The sequence below is a fragment of the Orycteropus afer genome, unplaced genomic scaffold (genome assembly GCF_000298275.1).
Source record: "Orycteropus afer afer isolate SDZICR_OR568_19922 unplaced genomic scaffold, OryAfe1.0 scaffold00019, whole genome shotgun sequence".
NCBI classification, from domain to species: Eukaryota; Metazoa; Chordata; class Mammalia; order Tubulidentata; family Orycteropodidae; genus Orycteropus; species Orycteropus afer.
Window position 1 is genome coordinate 9,897,255 of NW_006921606.1, and position 6,022 is coordinate 9,903,276.

Here is a 6,022-nt window from a genome sequence, read left to right on the forward strand (position 1 = left end):
GCATAAATGATGTCCAAAATCCTTCATTCCAGACCATCTCACTCCATTTAGTCCTGTTTTTCTGTTTCTACTAGCTCTGAACTCCATACCAACAGCAGCACTAATAACGCTCACTCCCTTCTTCCTCGCTATCACGATAGGCTAAGGGTTTAGGATGTGCAGCTGCAGACTGTTGGGAATCTACAGCAGGTTTCTATGGCAACTGTCTAATCCACAAGTGGAAGGTGATGGGGCATCTGAGACTCTACAACTCTATTTTGAAATATCTTTACCACTCTTGTGCTCTGTAGCATGAATTAATTGTACTAGGCCAAGAAGGGTGAAAAATTATTACAGAATGATACCAGCATCTAACCTGGGTAAGGGATTTTGCTTGGTGCTTATGAATCCCAACTGTATTAGTCAAGGTTTCACCAGAGAAACAGAACCAGTATTATATGTATTTTTGTATGCATATATGTGTTTATTAAATTATTTTATTTTACGTTTTTTATTATGAAATATTTATAAAGAAATAATTTCAATAGACATTTTAAAGATATCTGAGATTCAGAGTTTCTTTTAAGACAGATATAGAAGGAATTAGGTTATTTATATGGAGCATGAGCTGTGAAATTAAAGCCCTGAGATCATCCTTTTCTTTCCGCACTTCCTCTAGGACAGTTAAGAGCAACCAGTCAGTCTCATTAGACTTCTTAGTTTAGCTAGTGTTCTAAGGTATCAACTTTGTGGTCACCCAGAATTATGCCTTATAAATATTTTATTAGAAGTAGCCAGTGATGATATTAGGCATATCTGCATTGTCTCACCATGCCATAGGATACCAGTACCCTCTTTAGATAAGACCCATGCCATTCATTATTCCTTCTCTAATGCCATCAATGCTTAAGGAACTTGACTGCTAACCAGAATGCTGGCAGTTCAAACCCACCAGCCACTCCTCGGAAGAAAGATGGGGCAATCTACTTCCATAATGATACTGCCTCAGAAACCCAAGGAGGGGTCTCTATTGAGTCAGGGCCTACTTGACAGCACATAACAACAACAACAATGCCATCAATGTACCTGGGTCACATGAAGCCTTGTTAAAAATGACTGAACACTATGTACATGTCACAAACTGTTTTTTATGATAGTAAACCAAGATCTTATAAATATATCATGCATATGAAGTGTGTCGTAACTTATTTTGATTCTACAAAAAAGGAGTTATGTAAAGCCCATCACAACCTGTCTTGAAAAGAAGACATAAAAGGTAGTAAGTAGTAGACTCTTTTCTTCTGAGCTTCAGGAAGAAACAGTCCTTAACTGCCTGTGGAGAGAGGCAGCTTCTAGAAGTTAAAGTCCTCAGTCTTACAACCATAAGGAACTGATTTCTGTCAACCGTCTGTATTGGGTGAGTTTGGAAGATGATTCTGAGACTAAAGTAAGATCATAGCCACAATTAACAACTTAATTACCACATGGGAAGACCCTAAGCTAACCGATACCTGGACTTCTGACTCACAGAGATTTTAAGGTAACATAATAGTGTTTTAAGCCTCTGTTTGTAGTAATTATCTTTACAGCAGTAGAAAAGGAACATAACCCTGACTTCTTTTCATGAAGAATAATATTTAAATATCACAATCTGCATGTTAAGTATGTTGAAAGCTATTAGGTTTTCCTTTATTCTCAGTAGTTTTAGTGGACAGAAGTATGAAATAGAAATATTTGCAAACAAACATATGAGTTGTGCTGATATTTTCAATTGAAATTCCACTTCAGGGTTCATATGTAATTTCTTTGATTTTATTATTCTTTTACTTGTTATAAACCCAAACCAAACTTACTGCCATCGAGCTGATTCCAACTCATAGCAACAATACAGAGTTGAACTGTCCTATAGGGTTTCCAAGACTGTAATTCTTCACAGAAGTAGACTGCCTCATCTTTCTCCCATGAAGCAGCTGGTGGGCTTGGTCCACCAGCATTTTGGTTAACTGTCAAATGCTTTAACCACTGTGCAACCAGCCCTCACTCCTTACAAGATTACATAATTTCTTGTTTTCATTTTTTTTGTTAACCAATTATGTACATACACATGCACACCTGTTATCCCATTACATACATATGCACACATATATGTTACCCTAAAATGATATGCCAAATTTGTAACTCTCAGTACCTATTAGTGCAACCTCATTTGGAAGTAGTTTTTGAAGATGTTATCTATTAACATGAGGTCACACTGAAGCAGAGTGAGTCTTAACCCAAACTGAGTGCTGTTCTTATGAAAGAGCAGAAGAGACCATAAGTAGAGATGTAATATATTCAAAGAGTAATGTCATTTACATATACCATTTCATTAAATATTGTCATTTTTTTTTTTTTCCGTATGTGCAAGCTTTTGCATTCCCACCATCAATGCATGAAAATATCATTTGTCCCATAGGCTTTTCAACTGAGTATGATGTCAAAGCTAGAGGATGGTGGCAGCCTAGTTAAAATATGCATTTCTCTTAATTATAGATGAGGTCAAAGATGTATTATATATTTAATGGCTATTGATATTTCTTCCTTAGAGTATCTTTCCATGTATCTTTTTCAATTATCTGTCAGTTTGTTGATCTCCTTTTGGGGTATTTGGGATTGATCTCTTTCTCTCAAATGTAAGTTGCAAATAGTTTTTCTATCCTAGTGCCATTTGTCTTTTGACTTTGTTGTTGTGGAATTAGTTTTTTTAACATAGTTGGGTTGATCAATCTTTTAAAAATAAAGGCTGCAGGATTTTTACCACTCCCAAGTAAATATTTGATCTGTATTTTCTTCTACTTCTCCAGTTTTACATTTTCCCATTTGTATTTCTCATCCATTTTTATTTTATCCCATTTTACTGGATGGTATGAATTCAATGATGTCTTCTACTATATAGCTATCATATAGCTGTACAGTCATCACAATGCCATTTTTTAAAAAGTCCATCTGATTTGAGGTGCCACTTACATTGTAGACTAAATTTTCATATGCACTTGAATCAATTTCTAGACTTTTTTATTCTGTTCCACGAGGCTGTGAGCCAATATTCATTGATTTGATTAAACTGGCTTCATATCTCACATTGCCTTATTAAAGAATTAATATGGCCATTCTTGCTTGTTTCCAGTTTTCACCTGAACTTGATAGTCAATGTTTTAACTTGACTAGCAGAAGATAACTGCTAGTATTTTTATGGATATTGGGTTAAATTTACAAATTGACTTGGAGGAATTGTTATCTCCATGACATTGAGTATTTCTATCCCAAAGCCTGATGTCTTTTTCAATTTTTTTTTTTTTTTTCTGGACAACATTTGTGTATTTCCATAGTTTATTCTTTAAAATTTCATGTATCAAGTATCTTTTTTTTTAAGTTCATATCTAAGTATTTTATCATCTTTTTGTTTCTAAATATAATCTTCTATTCCATTATTGTTTACAATATTTGTATTGATAGTCTTGGATTTTCTAGACATACAACCAATCCAAATAAAGATTCTTTACTATCTGTACAATTATTATGTCTCTAATTACTTTCTCTTTTCTATATATCCTTCACCATTACTTTTTGAGAAATAGAGGCAAAAAAATGCAACTGAAAAAGTCAATTGACTTTTACCCAACAGGTTTGCCACCAGAATGCAGGTGTTGGTGAAAACCATTGCAATATCTAAGCCAAAATGGGAAAAGAAAAGACCCATACCAACATCGTCATCATTACACTTAAATTTGGGCAAGGCCACTACTACTGGTCACTTGATCTACAAAGGTGATGGGATCAACAAAAGAACATTAGAAAAATTTGAGAAGGAAGCTGCTGAGATGGGAAAGGGCTCCTTCAAGTATGCCTGGATCTTGGATAAACTAAAAGCTGAACATGAGTGTGACATCACCATTGATATCTCCCTGTGAAAATTTGAGACCATCAAGTACTATGTGACCATCATTGATGCCCCAGGATACAGAGACTTTATCAAAAACATGATTATAGGAACATCACAAGCTGACTGTGCTGTCCTGATTGTTGCTGCTGGTGTTGGTGAATTTGAAGCTGGTATATACAAAAAGAGGTCGACCCGTGAGCATGCCCTTCTGCTTACACACTGGGTGCGAAACAACTAATTGTTGGTGTTAATAAAATGGATTCTTAGGCAGAAGAGATATGAGGAAATTGTTACAGAAGTCAGCACCTACATTAAGAAAATTGGCTACAACCCTGTCACAGTAGAATTTGTGCTGATTTATGGTTGGAATGGTGACAACATGCTGGAGCCAAGTGCTAGCATGTCTTGGCTCAAGGGATGGAAAGTCACCCATAAGGATGGCAGTGCCAGTGGAACCATGCTACTTGAAGCTCTGGATTGCATCCTGCCACCAACTAGTCCAACTGACAAGCCCCTGCATCTGCCTCTCCAGGATGTCTACGAAATGGGAGTATTGGCACTTTTCCTGTGGGTAGAGTGGAGACTGGTGTTCTCAAACCAGTCGTGATTGTTACCTTTGCTCTAGTCAATGTTACCACTGAAGTAAACTCTGTTGAAATGCACTATGAAGCTTAGAAATGCACTATGAAGCCTGGGAATAATGTAGGCTTCAATGTAAAGAGTGTCTCTGTCAAAGATGTTCATCATGGCAATGTGGCTGGTGACAGCAAAAATGACCCACCAATGGAAGCAACTGGCTTTACTGCTAAGGTAATCATCTGGAATCATCCAGGCCAAATCAGTACTGGCTATGCACCTGTGCTGGATTGTCACACAGCTCACATTACTTGCAAATGTGCTGAGCTCAAAAAGAAGATTGATCACCATTCTGGTAAGAAACTAGAAGATGGCCCCAGATTCTTGAAGTCTGGTGGTGCTGCCATTATAGTCATGGTTGCTAGGAAATCCATGTGTGTTGAGAGCTTCTCTAACTTTCCTCCTCTGGGTCATTTTGCTGTTCACAATATGAGGCAGATGATTGCTGTAGGTGTCATCAAGGCAGTGCACAAAAAGGCTGCCAGAGCTGGCAATGTCACCAAGTCTGCTCAGAAAGTTCAGAAGGCTAAATGAGTATTATCCATAACACTTGCCACTCCAGTCTCCATCACTGGTGGAAGAACCATCTCAGAACTGATCATTTCAATTGGCCATTTAAGTTTAATACTAAAAGACTGGTTAATGATAAACAAACCAAACCAAAAAAAACAAAAAACTCATTGCCAATGAGTCGGATCTGACCCATAGTGCCCCTACTTGAGTTTCTGAGGCATTATCACTACAGAAGTAGATTGTCCAACTTTCCTTCTGAGGTGTGGCTGGTGGGTTTGAACTGCCAGCCTTCTGGTTAGCAGTAAAATGCCTTAGCCACTACGCCAATGATAACAATGCATCACAAAACATTCAGAAGGAAAGCCATGTTTTGTGGACCTTTTTTTTTGTGTGTGCGGCAGTTTTAAGTTATTAGTTTTTTAAAGCAGTGCTTTTTAAATGTAAACAACTTGGCCAAAAATGTGCCACAGAATTTTGAGATCCATTAAAACAAAAGTTTGATGAGAAAAAAAGAAAGTCAATTGAGACCTCTATTTATAAGCCCACCAGAAGCATTTTATTCTAGTAATTTTTTCTTTATCTTTTTTAAAATTTTCCAATTATCTGTTTTTCTCAAACATTTCTTCTAAATATTTACAGAATTAACTCCACCAAACAATAATACTATGTTATAGGCATTTTAACATTGTAGAAAAAGACTGGGATTGTATCTATGATTGGCCCATGTTTGAATCTTGTCCTTGTCAGTGACTCATAAGCTCTTTTACTTTTGGACATAGAAGTTGTTTGAACCAGTTTTTACAGATATAAAATAGGATTAAGATGAAGGCTAAATTGATTTGAAAAGTGTTTATAAAATGCCTTCCAAGAGAGGAGGCGGGGCAAGATGGCGGACTAGGCAGAAGGATTGCACAGACCCTCTTCAACAAAGAAAAGGGAAACCAATTAACACAGACACAGAAGATAATCTTG

General features: G+C 36.7%; 1 pseudogene; it reads left to right on the top strand.

Moving 5' to 3' along the window:
* The first annotated feature begins 3,697 nt into the window (after positions 1-3,697).
* LOC103214142 lies at positions 3,698-5,071 on the top strand (annotated as a pseudogene).
* The last annotated feature ends 951 nt before the right edge of the window (positions 5,072-6,022 follow it).